Raw genomic sequence first — 21,929 nt, 5'->3', positions numbered from 1 at the left:
TCCTGGAGTTTAGTCAAACTCATGTCCATCACAGCGGTCATGCCATCCAACCATCTTATCCTCTGTCCTCCCCTTCTCCTCAGCCTTCAATCTTTCTCAGCATCAGGGTCTTTTCCAGTGAAAGTTCTTTGCATCAGGTGGCCAAAGTATTAGAGTTTCAGCTTCAGCATCAGTCCTTGCAATGAATATTCAGGACTGATTTCCTTTCAGATTGACAGGTTGATCTCCTTGCAGTCCAAGGGACTTCTCAAGAGTCTTCTCCAACACCACAGTTCAAAAGCATCAATTCTTCCGTTCTCAGCTTTCTCACATCCATACATGACTACTGGAAAAACCATAGCTTTGACTAGGTGGACCTTTGTTGGTAAAGTAATGTCTCTGCTTTTTAATATGCTGTCTAGGTTGGCCATAAATTTTCTTCCAAGGAGCAAGTGTCTTTTAATTTCATGGCTGCACTCACTATCTGCAGTGATTTTGGAGCCCAAGAAAATAAAGTCTGTCACTGTTTCCATTGTTTCCCCATCTTATTTGCCATGAAGTAGCTGGATCATCGAAAAAGCAAGAGAGTTCCAGAAAAACATCTATTTCTGCTTTATTGACTATGCCAAAGTCTTTGACTATGTGGACCACAATAAACTGTGGAAAATTCTTCAAGAGATGGGAATACCAGACCACCTGACCTGCCTCTTGAGAAACCTGTATGCAGGTCAGGAAGCAACAGAACTGGACATGGAACAACAGACTGGTTCCAAATAGGAAAAGGAGTACGTCAAGGCTGTATATTGTCACCCTGCTTATTTAACTTATATGCAGAGTACATCATGAGAAATGCTGGGCTGGAGGAAGCACAAGCTGGAATCAAGATTGCCGGGAGAAATATCAATAACCTCAGATATGCAGGTGACACCACCCTTATGGCAGAAAGTGAAGAAGAACTAAAGAGCGTCTTGATGAAAGAGGACAGTGAAAAAGTTGGCTTAAAACTCAACATTCGGAAAACTAAGATCATGGCATCCGGTCCCATCACTTCATGGCAAATAGATGGAGGAACAGTGCAAACAATGGCTGACTTTATTTTTCTGGGCTCCAAAATCACTGCAGATGGTGAGTGCAGCCATGAAATTAAAAGATGCTTACTCCTTGGAAGGAAAGTTATGACCAACCTAGGCAGAATACTAAAAAGCAGAGACCTTTGCCAACAAAGGTCCATCTAGTCAAGGCTCTGGTTTTTCCAGTGGTCATGTATGGATGTGAGAGTTGGACTATAAAGAAAGCTGAGCACCGAAGAATTGATGCTTTTGAACTGTGGTGTTGGAGAAGATTCTTGAGAGTCCCTTGGACTGCAAGGAGATCCAGCCAGTTCATCCTAAGGGAGATCGGTCCTGGGTGTTCATTGGAGAGACTGATGCTGAAGCTGAAGCTCCAATACTTTGGCCACCTGATGCAAAGAGCTGACTCATTTGAAAAGACCCTGGTGCTGGGAAAGATTGAGGGCAGGAGAAGGGGACGACAGAGGATGAGATGGTTGGATGGCATCACTGACTCGATGGACATGGGTTTGGGTAGACTCTGGGAGTTCGTGACGGACAGGGAGGCGTGGCATGCTGCAGTTCATGGGGTCGCAAAGAGTCGGACACGACTGAGTGACTGAACTGAACTGAATGCGACTGGATGCCATGATCTTAGTTTTCTGAATGTTGAGTTTTAAGCCAGCTTTTTCACTGTCCGCTTTCACTTTCATCGAGAGGCTCTTTAGTTCTTCTTCGCTTTCTGCCATAATGGTGGTGTCATTTGCATATCTGAGGTTGTTGACATTTCTCCCGGCAATCTTGATTCCAGCTTGTGCTTCATCATGCCTGGCATTTCACATGATATACTCTGCATATAAGTTAAATAAGCAGGGTGACCATATACAGCCTTGATGTATTCCTTTCCCGATTCAGAACCAGTCTGTTGTTCCATGTACAGTTCCAACTGTTGCTTCGTGACCTGCATACAGATTTCTCAGGAGGCAGGTCAGGTGGTCTGGTATTCCCATCTCTTGAAGAATTTTCCACAGTTTATTGTGTGATCCACACAGTCAAAGGCTTTAGCATAGTCAATAAAGCAAAAGTTTTTCTGGAACTCTCTTGCTTTTTCAATGATCCAACAGATGTTGCCAATTTGATCTCTGGTTCCTCTGCCTTTTCTAAAACCAGATTGAACATCTGGAAGTTCATGGTTCACGTATTGCTGAAGCCTGGCTTGGAGAATTTTGAGCATTATTTTACTAGCATGTGAGATGAGTACAATTGTGCAGTAGTTTGAGCATTCTTTGGCATTGCTTTTCTTTGGAATTGGAATGAAAACTGACCCTTTCCAGTCCTGTGGCCACTGCTGAGTTTTCCAAATTTGTTGGCATATTGACTGCAGCACTTTCACAGCATCATCTTTTAGGATTTGAAATAGCTCAACTGGAATTCCATCACCTCCACTAGCTTTGTTCGTAGTGATGCTTCCTAAGGCCCACTTGATTTCACATTCCAGGATGTCTGGCTCTAAGTGAGTGATCACACCATCATGGTTATCTGGATCATGAAGATCTTTTTTGTATAGTTATTCTGTGCATTCTTGCCCCCTCTTCTTAATATCTTCTGCTTCTGTTAGGTCCATACCATTTCTGTCCTTTATCGAGCTCATCTTTGCATGAAATGTTCCCTTGGTATCTCTAATTTTCTTGAAGAGATCTCTAGTCTTTCCCATTCTATTGTTTTCCTCTATTTCTTTGCACTGATCACTGAGGAAGGCTTTCTTCTCTCTCCTTGCTATTCTTTGGAACTCTGCATTCAAGTGGGTATATCCTTCTTTTTCTCCTTTGCCTTATAGGTGTACATTTGTCAAAATTCAAAGTGCACACTTAAAATCAGTGCATGTTGCATACAAATTATATATCAATTAAAAAAATCTGAATACCACTAGTAAAAAGTAATAAAGCCTCCTAGTTCTTTAGTAGGAAGTGCAAGGTTTTCCATGACCTGGTCACTGCATGCCACTCCAAACTCACTTCTCAGAAAGTTGCCCCACTGCCCTCCCCAAACTGCCCCTCTAAGTCCATCCCCACAAACCCTGGGCTCCAACCTTATTAAATGGCTGACATTTCCCCAAACACATCATGTCCATCCATTTCTCTATGCCCTCCTATCCTGAACTTCCTCTCCCTTCCCTGACAGCTGGGCACCTACTGTATTTGCAAAACTTCAGAAAATTGAGTCATGGTTGCCTGGAGCTGTGGCCACTAGAGATCTTTTGGGGTAATGGAGCCATTCTAAAATTGGGGTGTGGTGCTAACTGCAACTGTAAACTGACTGAAATTCATTGAATCGTACACCTAAAGCAAGTGGCTCTCGTAGTATGGTATGTAAATTAAGCCCCAGTCAAGGTATTTTTTTGTTTTTTTTTTACTTCTTTTTTTTGGCCAGTACCAAATGAGATGTTTGGGATTTGGGCTCAACTCAGAATACTTTGGAAACAGCACACCTGTCCTTCCATTTGTATTTCTTTTTCCTTTGGTCTTATGATTTATATCTTATGAATCTCTCTGAATGTTTTTTTCTTCCCCTCCTTCTGTTGCAATTTGACCAGACTATAGAAGGGCAGTGTAGACATTTATACCTTTCATGAATGCCATTCCCTACCTGTAGGCCAGAACAGGTGTTACAGGAATTCCTGGGTGACTGCTCTTCAAACAGAACTGGATCCTTTCTGCCAATGGCTTCCATTAAAGTTACTTATTGGAGCAATAACATTTAGTATGGGAGTAGAAACTGTTTCCTGGTATTTAAAAGTGGACAGAAATCTCTTATTTACTAATATGTTTGATTGTAATTGACAGACTTGCCTCAAATATTTGCTAAGTAATTTAATATTTATTCTAAAAGAGCTAAAGTGAGAATTTTTGACTTACAGAGAATGGATTTCCCAGGTGAATCTCAGAAGGTTGATCTTGGGGAATGTTTGGTACTTAAATATATAGTACTTAAATCTATGAATACTTGACAGTTTGATAATAAGGGGTCAATCCATCCTATGAAAAGGAAGAGAGGGTAACTTCTTTTTTTTTTTTTTTTTTGCCATTCTCCCAAATCTTCCCACCCTCTCCCTCTCCCACAGAGTCCATAAGCCAGTTCTATACATCAGTGTCTCTTTTGCTGTCTCGTATACAGGGTTATCGTTACCATCTTTCTAAATTCCATATATATGCGTTAGTATACTGTATTGGTGTTTTTCCTTCTGGCTTACTTCACTCTGTATAATAGGCTCCAGTTTCATCCACCTCATTAGAACTGATTCAAATGTATTCTTTTTAATGGCTGAGTAATACTCCATTGTGTATATGTACCACAGCTTTCTTATCCATTCATCTGCTGATGGACATCTAGGTTGCTTCCATGTCCTGGCTATTATAAACAGTGCTGCGATGAACATTGGGGTACACGTGTCTCTTTTTCCTTCTGGTTTCCTCAGTGTGTATGCCCAGCAGTGGGATTGCTGGATCATAAAGGCAGTTCTATTTCCAGTTTTTAAGGAATCTCACACTGTTCTCCATAGTGGCTGTACTAGTTTGCATTCCCACCAACAGTGTAAGAGGGTTCCCTTTTCTCCACACCCTCTCCAGCATTTATTATTTGTAGACTTTTGGGTCGCAGCCATTCTGACTGGTGTGAAATGATATCTCATAGTGGTTTTGATTTGCATTTCTCTGATAATGAGTGATGTTGAGCATCTTTTCATGTGTTTGTTAGCCATCTGTATGTCTTCTTTGGAGAAATGTCTATTTAGATCTTTGGCCCATTTTTTGATTGGGTCATTTATTTTTCTGGAGTTGAGCTGTAATTCATTGAATCGTACACCTAAAGCAAGTGGCTCTAATAGTATGGTATGTAAATTAAGCCCCAGTCAAGGTATTTTTTTAAAAATATGCAACATATGTAAATCAAACCACCACGCTATATACTTTAAACTTTTAATGTGATGTCTCTATGTCAATTTCTCAATAAAACTGGGGGGTGGAATCCTAAGCTCAAAGATAATCCCTCTGTAAAGACCTTCCTATCCCCTTCCAAATCCTCAAACCAAATACCTCTTTTCTCTGTCACACCTCTCTGTACTCTGTACCTACTCCTGTTAAAGGCCTCTGTGCCTCAGTACACTTTTTTCTCTAGATCTTTCTATTCTCAGATGCTGAAGTCCCAAGGGTGCTGCCTTATCTAAGCTTTTTTCATCCATGCCTAAAACCACACCTGACACATAAAGCAACTTAACTGCTGCTCATTCCAGGCTCCTCTATCCATGGATTTCTCCAGGCAAGAATACTGGAGTGGGTTGCCATTCCCTTCTCAAAGGGATCTTCCTGACCCAGGGATGAACCCAGGTCTCCCACATTGCAAGCAGATGCTTTACCACCTGAGCCACCAGGGAAAGCCCCAGATAAATAAATGTGTTGCATTTTAACTTCATAATTCCTTGCACTATAAGCCTAAGAGTTGGGTCCTGGTTAAAACTGAATGTTTCCCTATTTTGACAGGTATGGCTTTCAATCTTTCGACTGCATGAGTGTTGCTGGTAGAAACACGACAAATACCCACAATGTGCATAGTTGTGATTCTTGCCCTTGGACTCGCACTTCAACCACCTGGACTCCCCGTACTCCTACCTGTACTTAAAATACTCAGTTCATTTACATGGACTTAAAAGTCTGTCAAGAACAGAATTTGGAGAATGCCATCCAATCTCATCAACTCCAATTTGCAGGCCCACAGTTTGGTTAGCAGTAGCCCTGTAGGCTTCTGAGTGTCTTAGAAACCGTACTATGCTCTGATTCTTAGCTTTCTTGTCCTAATGTGGTCATCAGTCCATTCAGTTCAGTCACTCAGTCGTGTCCGACTCTTTGCAACCCCATGGATTGCAGCACACCAGGCTTCCCTATTCATCATCAACTCCAGAAGCTTGCTCAAGCTCAAGTACATCAAGTCGGTGATACCATCCAACCATCTCATCCTCTGTCGTCCCCTTCTCCTCTTGCCTTCAATCTTTCCCAGCATCAGGGTCTTTTCCAGTGACTTAGTTCTTCGCATCAGGTGGCCAAAGTATTGGAGTTTCAGCTTCAGCATCAGTCCTTCCAATGAATATTCAGGACTGATTTCCTTTAGGATTGACTGGTTGGATCTCCTTGCAGTCCAAGGGACTCTCAAGAGTCTTCTCCAATACCACAGTTCAAAGCATCAATTCTTCGATGCTCAGCTTTCTTTATAGTCCAACTCTCACATCCACACATAACTACTGGAAAAACCATAGCTTTGACTAGACAGACCTTCGTTGGTAAAGTAATGTCTCTGCTTTTTAATATGCTGTCTAGGTTGGCCATAGCTTTACTTCCAAGGAGCAAGCATCTTTTAATTTCATGGCTGCAGTCACCATCTGCAGTGATTTTGGAGCCCAAGAAAATAGTCTCTCACTGTTTCTATTGTTTCCCCATCTATTTGCCATGAAGTGATGGGACTGGATGCCATGATCTTAGTTTTCTGAATGTTGAGCTTTAAGCCAACTTTTTCACTGTCCTCTTTCACTTTCATCAAGACGCTCTTTAGTTCTTCTTCACTTTCTGCTATCCCTTGGGTGGTGTCATCTGCGTATCTGAGGTTATTGATATTTCTCCCAGCAATCTTAATTCCAGCTTGTGCTTCATCCAGCCCAGCATTTCTCATGATGTACTCTGTATATAAGTTAAATAAGCAGGGTGATAATATACAGCCTTGACGTACTCCTTTCCCGATTTGGAACCAGTCTGTTGTTTCATGCCCAGTTCTAACTGTTGCTTCTTGACCTGCATACAGATTCCTCAGGAGGCAGGTCAGGTGGTCTGGTATTCCCATCTCTTTAAGAATTTTCCAGTTTGTTGTGCCACACAGTCAAAGGCTTTAGTATAATCAATAAAGCAGAAGTAGATATTTTTCTGGAACTCTCTTGCTTTTTCGATGATCCAATGGATGTTGGCAGTTTGATCTCTGGTTCCTCTGCCTTTTCTAAATCCAGATTGAACATCTGGAAGTTCACGGTTCATGCACTGTTGAAGCCTGGCTTGGAGAATTTTGAGCATTACATTGCTAACGTGTGAGATGAGATCATACTAACTTCAATGGAAACCCCTGAAATGAGTGTTGGCCCCAAGTCTTCCCCATTCAGCAGGCACTGTTTCCAGGTTGTGTGAGATATCACAGGGAAGTGAGAAAACACTGGATTTTAGGTCAGTGGCCCTGAGCACAAGCCCAGCCTCACCCATCATTACCAGGTGACCCCTGGAAGGTACCTACTATATAGTTCTAAGGTGTGACCTCAGCTTCTGCAAGTTTAATAACTGCCCATTCAAACTTACTGAGCAACACTGCACATCAAAAGAGGCAGAGTATGAGAATGTGCTCTTTAATTTAAAATGTTCCATCAGTCCAGAATTGCTAATCACTGCCTTCCTTGCTGGTTTTCTTTTGCACTTTGCCCTAATGTCTCAGTTAGTCCACTGGGATCTGTAAATTATCCCACAGCTGCTGTAGAACAAAGAACCACTTGATATCCTTCAATCCAACTGGAGAAATGTACACGGAGTAAAGTCTGCATAAAGGGCACCACCTGGCTCAGCGCTCTACACGTTTATTCCCTGAGTGTCTCAAATGTTCTGCAACAGCTGATCATAGTAATTTGCTTTAAAATAAAGTGTGCTATTGCTAGGTCAACACAAAATCTAAAGTATGGCATTTGTTCTCACCTTTAAGCCTTTTTTGTAATTTTCCCCCCAATTTTCCACAAAGAACACATACTTCTATTACATTAGGGAAGAGTTTAAACAAAAAAGAAAAGGAAAAGGAAAAACTTTTATGCTTATTCTATTTTAGACCAACCATATATAGGTAATACTTTCAAAATACTAAGTAGGAGACCTTATTAGAAAAACTTTTATATATTGTCTTCTTGAAAACTCTATGAAGTAGGTGTTATTACTTCTCTCCTTTTCACAGATGAGGAAACGGAGGCACAAAGATGAAGTAATCTACCCAGACTCACACAACCAGTAAGCGATGAACGGGATTTGAACCTAAGCACTTTGGTGTTGAAGTCATGCTTTCAACTAGTAGTCCAGAGGGAAAGACTGTGATTTACTGGTACTACCATCTACCATGGCTTTAAGAGTCCAATTACACAAGCAGGCTCCCTTGGGAGAAACCAGTGGTCTATTAGACTGTGGAATCCTGAAGGCAAAAATAACGTGCAATTCATCTGGTTTTCTGTACCAGTTAGCTTTTGCTGCATACCAAACAACCCAAAAACTTAAGTACTTAAAGACCACAACCATCAATTTCACTCATAATTCTGTGGGTTGGCATTTGGGCTGGACCTTTTTTTTGCTGGTCTTCTGCCATGCTTAGTTGAGCCATGCCAGTTAACTGCTGGTCAGCTAGATGTCTCTGCCTCTGGAAGTTGGCAGGCTGTCAGATGGGGCAGTAAGACCCCCTGGCCATAGGTGTCTGATCATGCAGCAGTTTGGTCTGGGCTTCCTCACATGGGAGCAGTGGCAGAGTGCCAAGAGTCTCAAGAGTGGATAAGCCTCACTGAGCAAGAGTTTTTCAAGTCTCTGCTTGTATCACATTTACTATTGACCTATTATCCAAAGCAAATCACATGGCCAAGCCCAGAGTCAGTGTGAGAGGGGACCACTCAAAGGCATGGAGGCAGAGGGGTAATTCATCTGTGGCCATTTATGCAATCTACTAATATCTCCATAACCAGACACAGAATCTAATAAAGAGTAGACACAAAATGAATGCTTATTGAACTGAATGCTATCTCTCTTTCATAAAAAACCAAAAGAAGACCAACAACCTCCCCCTTCTCTACACAAAAGACACCAGATCATGCAGGTGGAAGAGGCTGACTGACACCTTCTCACAGAGGAACACCTCGCCCTGGATAATGGAGCCTACCACTTGACAGCCAGCTCCCAATGCAGGATCTTCTCAGCTCGTGGGGTGAGGGGTGTGTTCTGACTGGGGGGCTGCTTCCCTAAAGCTCTTAGAATCCCAGGCCTCATTCTCATCCATGGTTCCATCAAACTTCCCAAGGGACCTTCCCTTCTCCACAGCTTCTGTGGTGTCCTTCAGGGACATGTCTCTAAAGCTGCTCCAATTAGCATCCCTGCTCACCCTCTCAGTGAAAATGAAGTCGCTCAGTCGTGTCCGACTCTTTGCGACCCCACAGACGGTAGCCTACCAGGCTCCGCCATCCCAGGGATTTTCCAGGCAAGAATACTGGAGTGGGCTGCCATTTCCTTCTCCAGCAGACCTTCCCAACCCAGGGATCGAACCCAAGTCTCCTGCATTGCAGACAGACGCTTTACCGTCTGAACCACCAGGGAAGCCCACGCTCACCCTCTAGTGGTTCCCTAAAGTTCTGCAGCTCTTTTAAGAAAAGGGCAACAGAAGAAACACTTGGTGTGTTTTAGATCAGTATTTTCCAATAGGGGGCGATATTTTCCTCATGGGATACTTGGCACTGTCTAGACATTTTTGGTTGTCACCACTGGAGGAAGGGTGCTGGCATCCTAGTGGGTAGAGGTCAGGAATGCTGCTAAATATCCTATAATGCATAGGACAGCCCCCACAGTAAAGAATTATTCAGTTCAAAATGTCAATAGCCACAGCTGGTAAAGAATTTGCCTGCAATGCAGGAGACCCTGGGTCTGGAAGATCCACTGGTGAAGGGATAGGCTACTCACTCCAGTATTCTTGGGCTTCCCTCGTGGCTCAGCTGGTAAAGAATCTGCCTACAATGTGGGAGACCTTGGTTCGATCCCTGGGTTGGGAAGGTCCCCTGGAGAAGGGAACGGCTATATCCACTCCAGTATTCTGGCCTGGAGAATTCCATGGACTATACAGTCCATGGGGTCACACAGAGTCAGACACGACTGAGCCACTTTCACTTTCATTTCACGTTTGAGAAACCATGCCTAGGCTCAAAGAGAGCTCTTCTTCATCCTAAGGATGCACCCACTGTCCTGCCTGGGACTGTTACATGGCTGGATCCATTACCCACTCTGAGAAGAATCAATGTCTAAGCAATAGTGCTAAATTCTCTGTGCAACTTAAATCTTAGGAACGGTTCGCTGGGCACCCATAATTCCCTAGGTTAGACTGACAAACTTAGAGCTAAACGGGAGGTTGGTTACATGCAACATGATCTGATTGTCTCTTTCTATTATCTATGCTCAATGCTACTGATTCTGCGAGTAATTTTCTCAAAAAAAAAGAGTGCTTAGAGGTTTTTATTGTGAGCCACTTAATAGCCTCAGGAAAGAAAAATGGCTTCCCATGGAGAAGAGCATTGTGGGACTTCTGTGTGAATGATTCAAACCTTTTGATAAAATGCACATGAGTTGCAAGAACAGATGACAGGCATTCAGTTTTAACAAAATGATACGTGGTCCGTGGAGGAAGAGACTTTCTTGCTGTCAGAGAGAACACCAAGAATTGAGGGAATAGAACTACACAGACATTGATTGCTTTGGCAGCTCCACATACAAAAGCGACAGGAAATGAAAGCCTTGATTCTAGTCACCCATCTCACTATGGCATTTTAGCAATGCTAATTAGAAGAGAGGCACCGACATTTCCCCACCATGAAAGATAAACTAAAATTTACCCTGGAAATTTACTTCTGGTTTTCACAGAAGAATTCTAGAGTAAAGGTGCTTTTTATTAACCCTGGACTTCGTATCTTGCCTGTTCACTTTCTTCGACTCCTGTGTGCTAGTAGCTGGAAACATCCTCCTTGCTCATTCCCCGGAGCTTCTCATTCAAGAGAGAAGCAGGGAAAGGAAGAAGGCAGTGAGGGTCCATGGCTCCAGCTGCTCTTTGATTCACTTTAAACCTTTTCTGTCTTCACTTCTTCCCAGGACCTGAGGCTTCTCAACACCCTCCTCCGCCTGCCCTGCATCTCCCTCTCCTCTCTTCTTCCTCCTATTTCCCTCACCCCTGCCTCTGGACCCCAGAGCCCCTGGAGGGCACATGGGGACTAACAGGGAATCTCAGGCATGATGTGGAGATATGACCCGTGTTGGGGGAAGGTACATAGCTCCCTCCACACCCCACTGGGTTTGTGGTGAAGCTCAAAACAGGATTTGGAACAAAAAGCCCTTTACCCTGGGTCATTCTTGGGAGGCCAGGCCAGTTCTGGGATTTAGACTCATCCAAGGAAGAGCCAAGCATCCTTCCCTAGCCCCCTGCGTGGTGAGCCCAGCTTCCCATGTGGGCTACATCTTCCAGCATCCCCTAAGCTGGCTTCTACTGTGATTGCCTCGACTTCTCCAGGTAAGCCTCGGAGCAGCAAGAAGTGATGCCCAGGACCAGGCCTTGGTGGAGGAGTTTCTCAAGCAAAGTTCCCCTGTAGGTTCCTGATGAAGATCCCACCGTTACTGGTTCTTATGCCAAAGTCCTCTCACTTCAGAGGAGAAACTTTAAGGGATTGTGAAGCTGGGCTCTCCATCCAGGCCGGGAACCACCTTTGGTTGAACACCATTAACCTCCATTATGTCATAATGGAATCAGAATCTGCACTGAGTGGTAACTATGGAATGTAAGGCATAGACACAGCTGACATGCTGGGATAAAAGGTTCAAATGCACATTGAAAAAAAAAACATGGGCTTTTGAGTCCTAAGTTTCTTTACTAAGTGCCTATTTTGTACTATACACTGCACTAAGGACTATATATATATATTCCTCACCCCCAAAGGCTGTGTGACTTTGGGCAAGGTAGTTAATTTCTCTGTTTCTGTTTGCTTTACCAGATAGAGATAGCTACCTTGCAAAGTTGTTTTGAGAACTACTTGAAACAGCATGTGGAAAGTTCCTGGCATGTGGAAGCTATCTTAGCTCAAGCTGCTGTAACAAAATACCATGGACTGGGTGGCTTAAATAACAGAAATTTATTTTCTCATGGTTCTGGAAACTAGGAAGTCCAGTCCTGGCTGATGTAGTTCCTGGGGAGAGCTCTCTTATTGAGCTGCAGATCTTCAGCTCCTCACTGTGTCCTCACATAGCCTCTCTTCAGTGCATGCTGCAGAAAGGGAGGGCTCTCTTTCTTCCTCTCTTATAAAGCCACTAATCCCATCATGAGGCTCCTACCCTCATAGTCTAAAGTGCAAGTGGAAATGAAGTCATCTCTGACCCTTTGTGACCCCATGGACTGTAGCCTACCAGGCTCCTCCATCCATCCATAGGATTTTCCAGGCAAGCGTACTGGAGTGGGTTGCCATTTCCTTCTCCAGGGGATCTTCCTGACCCAGGGATTGAACCTGGGTCTCCCGCATTGTAGGCAGATGCTTTTTACCATCTGAGCCACCAGGGAAGTCCACTCATAGTCTAATCTAACTCTAATTATCTCACAAAGACCCCTCTCTAAACACTATCACTTTGGGGGTTTGGGCTTCATATGTATTTTGGGGAGACAAACATTCAGTACATAACAGTGAGCAGTAGGTATTAAGTAAATGGTAGCTGTTATTACCACTAAATTATTATTAATAAAACAGGTATTGACACTCAGGAAACAGCTCCAACAGCATGACTTGGTCTAAGACAAAGGAAATCTGTCTCAAGCACTCACTCCCCTGAATCGGTACCGGCATAAAGTAAAGCATCAATTTCTTAGTGTTCCTTCTCAGGCTCCCAGTGCTGGAGCAGCACCAAGCTATTTCTCCTTGCTCAATCTTGAGGCTTCTGGTAAAGCAGGGTCCCTCAGCACTGGTTGAGCACCACTGATCTGGGCAGACTGCAATTGTGGCTATTAACCATGATTACTTCAACCATCTACAGGGCATTCTCTGTGGTCCTCCCACTTCTGAAGTGCTACATGCCTATTCACTTGGCTCCCTTCCAGTTGAGGAACATGCAAGCCTGGTTGTTCTTCCGTATTCTGAGGATTCAAAGCACCCAGGACCAAGATTCTCCCCTCTTGGTTGATTTGCAAAATATATAAACACCTCACACAACTCAATATCAAAAAAAGAAAAGCTAATCCAATCAAAAAATGGATGGAATACCTAAATAGACATTTCTCCAAAAAAGACATACAGATGGCAAATAGCCACATGAAAAGATGCTCAACATAGATAATTATTAGGGAAATGCAAATCAAAATCACAATGAGGTATCACCTTACACCAGTCAGAATGGCCATCATCAAAAAGTCTACAAATAATAAATACTAGAGAGGGTGTGCAGAAAATGGAACCCTCCTACAATGTTGGTGAGAATGTAAATGGATATAGACATTATGGAAGACAATACGGAGGTTTCTTAAAAAACAAGAAATAGAACTACCATATGATCCAGCAATTCCACTCCTGGGTATATATCCAGAAAAGATAAAAATGCTAATTTGAAAAGATACATGCACCCTGATATTCATTAGCAGTACTACTTACAATAGCCAAGACATGGAAATAACCTAAATGTCCATTGACAGATAAATGGATAAAGAAAATGTGGTTCATATATATACAATGGACTATTACTCAGCCATGAAAAGAAGGAAATATTGCCATTTGCAGTAACATAGATGGATCTAGAGAATATCACATTAAGTAAAGGAAGTCAGATAAAGACAAATATTATATGATATCATTTATGTGTGGAATATAAAAAATAATACAAATGAATCTATTAGCAAATCATAAACAGACAAACAGAAAAGAAACTTATGGTTACTAAAGGGGAAAGGGAGAGGGAAGAAGGATAGATTAGAAGTATCCTAATTATTTAACAGATACACATTACTGTAATATAAAATAGATAAGCAACATGGAGTTACTGTATAGCACAGGGAACAATGTTTAATATCTTGTAATAACCTATAGTGGAAAATAATCTGGAGATATATATATATATATAAAACCATATACATGTGTGGGACTTCCCTCATAGCTCAGTTGGTAAAGAATCCACCTGCAATGCAGGAGACCCTGGGTTGATTCCTGGGTCGGGAAGATCCTCTGGAGAAGGGATAGACTATCCACTCCAGTATTCTTGGGCTTCCCTTGTGGCTTAGCTGGTAAAGAATCCACTCCAATGCAGGCGACCTGGGTTCAACCCCTGGGTTGGGAAGATCCCCTGGAGATGGGAAAGGCTACCCACTCCAGTATTCTAGCCTGGAGAATTCTATGGACTGTATAGTTCATGGGGTTGCAAAGAGTCAAACACGACTGAGAGGCTTTCACTTTCATATATATGTGTATATATATACCTTAATCATTTTGCTATACACCTGAAACTAACACAATGTTGTAAATCAACTACACTTCAATAAAAAAAAAATATGTGCAAGTGAGGAAGAGCAAAAAACAAAAGATTCTCCCCTCTTTAAATCTCTAAACAGAAGTCTCTACCCTCCACCTCCTCACATTCTTTGATAGCCAACCCAGTTACAGGTTGTATTCAGGGCAGACTTCACACCTCCCAGTAAACTCTTCCTTTTCCACCCTGAGAAGGGTGGAAAATATATTCACTTCTATCTTGGTGAATCTCAAGTTCAAGAAAATAAGCCAAAAATTAAATTCTCAATTATTTTCTACATGATTTTCAAAAGGATATTTCCTGATGGAAAGATAAGTGCTATAAAATTTCAACAAATTCACTTAAAGGGGAAATAAACATCCTCATGTGTTTTCGTGGAATATGGACTTTCATAAGTTCTTGTGCTTAGTCACTCAGTTGTGTCTGATTCTTTGTGACCCCATGGACTGTCGCCCCCCCGCCCAGACTCCTCTGTCCACGGGATTCTCCCGGCTAGAACACTGGAGTGGGTTGCCATTTCCTGTTCCAGGTCATAAGTTCTTAGAGGCTATTTAATCAATATTCCCAGATGAAAAATTAAATTCTCTCTGTGTCAATTACACCTTTTACCCCAGCAAATGCAAGCAGAATGTCTGATGAAAAGAACATCAAGCTAAACCTCAAGGAATCTGGGCCCTGGACCAAACTCAGTGTCTACTGGGGGTTTCAGCTTCCTTGTCATCAGGGTTCCTTTCATCATGAGCATTCTGCATTGGTTTAAGAAACAATTTCCTGAACTCTAAAGTAGCTACAACATTTAAACACAGTGTTCTGTTCTACATGAGCCCATTTTCCAAATGCCACTCTATTTCAAAGAGCAGAGGGAACCATCACAAACCATTTAATCCAGCAAACACTGATACAGTGTCAACAGAATTCTTGATAGGTTCAAATATTTTAAAATTCCTTGAGCACCCACTGGCCTGAACCCTTAACCAAGCTTATAAGAAATACACTTCTCTTATTTACCATTGCATTGTTAGGCATCAGTCTTCTGTTGAACCAAAGAAGGAAAGAGATAAAATTTCAATATAGACAGACTGAACTTTACTTTCTTTGAGGCAAATATTGCCCCCTATTTTATCACTCAAATATTAAAGATTATAATATATAATCTTTGGGCTGAAAAGTAAAAATGGGACACAGAAGTGAAGGCTGTATGGATGAAATGTGACCTGTACATTCTGATAGAAAGCAAAGTAGAAGATGGTATGTGACATAAATCCTCTAATGCCTCTCCTGCAAGAATCTGGGAAACAAGAGTGTGATACTTCAGACTTCCATTTATTTTATCTGGAAAATGGGGATGAAATTATGGGTCTCAAAGAGGAGTTGTCACAATGAAAATACATTCAAATCAGGAGGATTTATTGAGCATCTAGTCTGTGTCCCACGCCATGCAGGGCCAAGAGGAAACAGAAGGGCAAGCAAGTCCCTGTGCTGACCATCACAGATTGCAGCCTCTGTTCTCTCAACACAAACAGGACTGAGCAAATATCTGCAGATACCATGAAGGATCCATCTGACCAAAGAATTTGTGAAAATTTTACTGATCATCTCCACAGAAGATTGATTCCATTGCATAGCATACAGTATTGTCCTAAAAATATTTGGTTTTTATTCCTATAAATAGCTCTTCCCACACCTCCTCTCTGAGCCATGTAATTCCACCGTCTTCTTCTTCCATCTTGGTTACCACTACCCACCTTACTTGTGTGAAGATTCTACCCCTGTCCTGGCTTCTCTCTTCCATCTTGTGTCTCCCACCCAATACTGAGACTGTAAGCTTCTTGAAGTCAGTGTTTTATACTGAAGTAGCACAACCAAAAGCACTTTTATAAAAAAGAAAGAAAGAAAGAAAAATCTTCCATTTTCTCCGAAACAGCAGGCTGATGGTGGGTGGATATGAAGAGCTGGAGGCACCCCAAATGCCTTATCCTCAGTAAAACGGCTTTCCCATGTCTGAGGAATACTGCTGGGTGGCCACACACAAGACTGGAGAAAGATGTCTGGACAGCAGAAGAAAGGAGAGGAATGGAGGAGGGTGAGTATCCTGGAGCCATAAGTGGGGTGGCTGGTGGTGTCTGGGCTGAATGGCTGAGCTATTAATGGAGTTTTTGAGAGCCATAAGTGTACACAGGCCCTGGCATGGAGTGCAGATTTGACACAGGAGGGGCGGTAGAAGTAAGGGCAACTGCCTTACTGTGAACTGTGAGGGCTTACGTACAGATGGCAGCAGGGCACGTTCTGAAATCAGAACAAAAAATATTTTTTCAATCTAAAATTTTTAGCATAATCGGATAACAATTCATAAATGTCTCCCACCCAGAATGACCCTTTCATCCCTCTTTCAGTCTTTTTCGCACTTTTCAAGACTCAGATCAATTTCCATTCCACCCAAGAAGCCTTCTCAGAATTTCTGGCCACAGCAGCTCTTTCCTTCTCTCAACTTACAGGTATAATTTGTATTGTTGAGCTGCTTTCTTTGGGTTCTCCCCATCCTTCCATCCATACAATATATTATTGAATATTATCGAAGTAATCCTTAACCACAGTTTTCATACCTCTACTCAAAAAACTTCACTGGCTTCTCTCTGCCAACAGGAGTTTTAAAGTGGAAGGGGATCAGTCACTCAGGATCACTGGCTCAGTACCTCTCATGTGTCAGCATTTTCCCAGAGCTTGAGTGAGACTGGCAATGTGTCATAATTCATTCCTTTTTCATACTATTTTATAGCTTGTGATCCTGCCCTGCTCATCTACATGTCAAGTCAATGCAGCTGCCAAAAATTCAGAGCCAGAGGTGACAAAATTTAAGGCAATAAATATATTATTGTTTAAAGGGTTATGCACTCCATCATCCCCAGAAATATCTGTGTGTTATTAAAAGGAGTCTAAAATCCCCTTTGGAAGGAATCATTCTGAAACTCCCATCATTAGACCACTGTAATGCCACTTAAACATCCCCAAACCTGTTGCCCTGATCCAGTCACACACTCCCCACTACACGATTTTCCTGAAAGTTTATCCTAACTTCCGGTCAATGTTCAAAGGGTTGGAACCAAAATTACAACTGATTCAAGCTCTGTCTTCAACCCTGGCTATTCATCAGAATCCCCAGTGCTCCCTCCAGGTCAATTAATTCAGGACCTCAAGGGTTGGGCCAGATGTCAGTATTCTGATTCTGATATGTGGCCAGGGTTGAGAGCACTGCTGCGTCTTGCTGTCTCAGCAGAAAAGGGGATCTTCCTAGGTCAGCTGGAGGGGGTTCAGGAGCCAGGTCAGTGCACCAGTTCTTGAGAAGGCTGGCCAGGGCAAAGAAGGATGCCAGCTTCAGAGAACCTGGGCACCACGCAGAGGCCTGGGGCTGGGAGACCCAAGAGGACCATGACACCTGCCCCCTCAAGAAGGGAACCTTGGCCACACATGCTGCCTCCGTGAGGAGACAGCCACATTTCTACGGCCAGCTAGACATGCAGAATCTTTCTGGTATTCCGAGCATCACGTAGCAGTAAGGAGAATCAGTTATACTCTCCCGCAACACTCTTGCTTCTAGAGAAAAAAATCTATTTTATCTGTAATTCTGCAGAGAAATCCTGTTGTCCTCTGACTTAATTTAAACTACTATTAAATCACTTCTTCTCAATAGATTTTAAAGACAGAAAAGACATCTCAGAATGGCTATGTTTTAACACTGATTTTTGTACCAACCACTCCTGACTTTGGAACCAAGCTCCCAGAATGAATTCTCAGGGAGATTCAGGGTAAAGATCAGTGAACAAACACAACCTCAAACAATAAAATTGAAACAATTTGTCAGGCTTGCTTTAGCTCAATACTATAGGTGACACAGAAAGCTGGAGACCAGAGATGATACAGCTCTTGTAATTAAAAATGACTGAAATCTTCAGATAACATTATATTTTATTCCTGATAGGGTAACTTTCTCTTTCTAGAACATTTAGTCTTTATGGCTTCCAGACATTTCTGCAACTCGAATCCAGTTATTGAAAAAGGACAACAGTCTTTACATCCAGAATGTAAATCTGCAGAGTGTTCAATGCTGCAGTCAATCACCTCCTCCGTAATATATAATAAAAACTAGCCTGGTCATGTAAGTAAACCTCCTGGGCCCCAAGACTAAGAGAAAAACAAATCCCTGTGGCCCTCCTTGGCCCTAGATCCCAAGACCCTCAAACCCTTATTTCTGTCACACTCCTCCAACCACTCAAGCCACACCCCAAACCCCACCACACAGGCCTGCTGTGAGCATGGGCTCACCCCTGGGTCTCTTGCCCTCAAATTCAACTCCATTCTCCCCAAATGGGGCAACGTACCTGCTCTGTTCTTCTTAGGAGGTAAGCTCTGGGCATTTGAAATAGGGGTGTGCCTTACTCTGTGGGACCACTTTGTCCCCGGCACTCTCATTCTCTTGCCCACCAGCCTCAGAACAAATGAAAGACATATGGCTAGATACAAAAGTAGGTACGTGTATGTATCTATATTTGTGTGTATGGATATGTATGTGTATTACTATGAATCCATGAAAGAAATAGAGAATCCTCCCCCCAGCTTCCCTATTATCTCAGCCCTTTCCTAGTGTGTAGCTGCGACAAAGAGTTAAAAGGAATAAGCATGCTCACATAAACCGAACAGGACACCTCACTCCAGCACCCTGCATCATTCAGCCAGCCTGCGGTTTTTGAGACCTCAAGGCTCCAGAGATAATTGAAAGTCTGACAGGCCCAAACACTAGCTTGTCAACTTGCCATCATATGGAATGTGCAGGATGGCATATGCTTGAAAGGATTCCCAGACACACAAAGCAGGAGGCAAGTCCTTCTTCCCTCCACTGGCCTTGTCACATGAGAGATGGACAATCTGTCCACAGCTTTATCCACACTCTGTGACTCTCCTGCTTAGAATCTTAGCATTTCAAGATCCAACTGTAAATGTCTGACTCTGTTACCTTGGAAATGAATGGTGGGAGTAAGAAAGTGATGTGGAAGGAAAGTTGACTGCAAAGAGAAGGAAGGGAGGTTAGGGTCTACTTTCCTAGACTCGGAAAAACTTGGGGCTGGAGGTTCTGGTTGGCTCATAATGATCTCAAATATGTGATCATCCAACCTATGATCAATGCCTTCTGAAGCAACCCATTCTATTTTCTTACTGCTTTAATCATCAAACCCATTAAAGTAAGTGTCGAGATGGTAAGTCTTACAGACCATGGATCTTAGCCTGTGTTGTTCACTGATCCAGCTCCAGTGACTGAACAGTACCTGGCACAGAGCTGTCACCAAACAAACACTTGTTAAATGAATGAGCACCTCCCAGTGGCTCCCAACGATTCTATTTCTACTCTGCAAAATTCAAAAGTCTGTTTTTCTTCACTATGATGGCCTGGCACATTTTTTAAGACAACTCTCATGTACCACCACAACTATTTTCCTTTCCAAGTTTAAATCCCTGGCTCGTTCAGCCATTTCTTATACAGTAGATCATGAGTACCCCCCCCGGAAAGATTTATCGGATGCCTGCTGTGCAGTCACCACTGGAGAGAGGCGGGACCCTTAAAGAATTCTAGGTGTTATCTACTCCATTCATCAGAGGCTGACTCTCTCATCCACCATATTGTTCTCCTTTGTCTATGAGGACAAATGAAAGGCTTTGGCAAATGACCAACATAAATCCAGGTGAACTGCAGCTTCTATTCTGCCCCAATAAAGCTCTTTGGCTACTTCGTCCCACAGGAGGAGGAGGAGACAAAGGAGGAGGACAAGACAGAGGAGAAGGAAGAAATGAGGTTAACTTGGCACTATTTTCATGGCTACATGCAATGATTCTCAGCCTTGGATTCATATTAGAATCACTTGGGAAGCCTCAATAAAAGATGGACTCCTTCTGACTGAATTGGTCTGGGATGGAGGCTGGGCACCAGAATTTTTCAAAGCTCCTCCAAATAATTCTTTTGTGTAGCCAGGGCTGAGGGCCACTGTGCTTATGCAAACCCCTGGGGATCAACATATCTCTTTTAAAGAGCTTGAAAAAAATTTTTAAAGCTCATTTGAAGAGCTATCTGGCTCTTCACCCATTTTTAAAAAATACAGTTTAGTTGGACCGAAACCACACTCCTTCATGTACACATTGTCTATGGCTGCTTTTGCCCTTCAGGAGCAGAGTGAAGTAGTTGTGATGGAGACTATGTGGCTGGTAAAACCTAAAATATTTACTATCTGGCCCTTTAGAGATAAAGTTTGCTGGCCTCTAGCTGAAAACCAATATCAAAATCAGTCTAGAGTTTGAGGAATTTATGGCTTTGCTCTTGGAAAAACAAAGCACTCTCAAAAGAGTCTTCTCCAGGACCACAATTTGAAAGCATCAATTCTTCAGCACTCAGCCTTCTTTATGTGAGAGCTGTCCAGCTCTTTATGGTCCAGATCAGATCAGATCAGATCAGTCGCTCAGCCGTGTCCGACTCTCTGCCACCCCATGAATCGCAGCACGCCAGGCCTCCCTGTCCATCACCAACTCCCGGAGTTCACCGAGACTCACGTCCATCGAGTCAGTGATGCCATCCAGCCATCTCATCCTCTGACGTCCCCTTCTCCTCCTGCCCCCAATCCCCCTCCCAGCATCAGAGTCTTTTCCAATGAGTCAACTCTTGCATGAGGTGGCCAAAGTACTGGAGTTTCAGCTTTAGCATCATTCCTTCCAAAGAAATCCCAGGGCTGATCTCCTTCAGAATGGACTGGTTGGATCTCCTTGCAGTCCAAGGGACTCTCAAGAGTCTTCTCCAACACCACAGTTCAAAAGCATCAATTCTTCGGCGCTCAGTCTTCTTCACAGTCCAACTCTCATATCTATACATGATGACCACAGGAAAAATCATAGCCTTGACTAGACGAACCTTTGTTGGCAAAGTAATGTGTCTGCTTTTGAATATGCTATCTAGGTTGGTCATAACTTTCCTTCCAAGGAGTAAGCGTCTTTTAATTTCATGCCTGCAGTCACCATCTGTAGTGATTTTGGAGCCCAGAAAAATAAAGTCTGACACTGTTTCCACTGTTTCCCCATCTATTTCCCATGAAGTGAGGGGACTGGATGCCATGATCTTCGTTTTCTGAATTGTTGAGCTTTAAGCCAACTTTTTCACTCTCCACTTTCACTTTCATCAAGAGGCTTTTGAGTTCCTCTTCACTTTCTGCCATAAGGGTGGTGTCATCTGCATATCTGAGGTTACTGATATTTCTCCTGGCAGTCTTGATTCCAGCTTGTGTTTCTTCCAGTCCAACATTTCTCATGATGTACTCTGCATATAAGTTAAATAAACAGGGTGACAATATACAGCCTTGACGTACTCCTTTTCCTATTTGGAACCAGTCTGTTGTTCCATGTCCAGTTCTAACTGTTGCTTCCTGACCTGCATACAAATTTCTCAAGAGGCAGATCAGGTATTCTGGTATTCCCATCTCTTTCAGAATTTTCCACAGTTTATTGTGATCCACACAGTCAA

This window comes from Bos mutus, chromosome X, assembly GCF_027580195.1.
Source record: "Bos mutus isolate GX-2022 chromosome X, NWIPB_WYAK_1.1, whole genome shotgun sequence".
NCBI lineage: Eukaryota > Metazoa > Chordata > Mammalia > Artiodactyla > Bovidae > Bos > Bos mutus.
Note: the sequence above shows the minus strand (reverse complement) of the source record.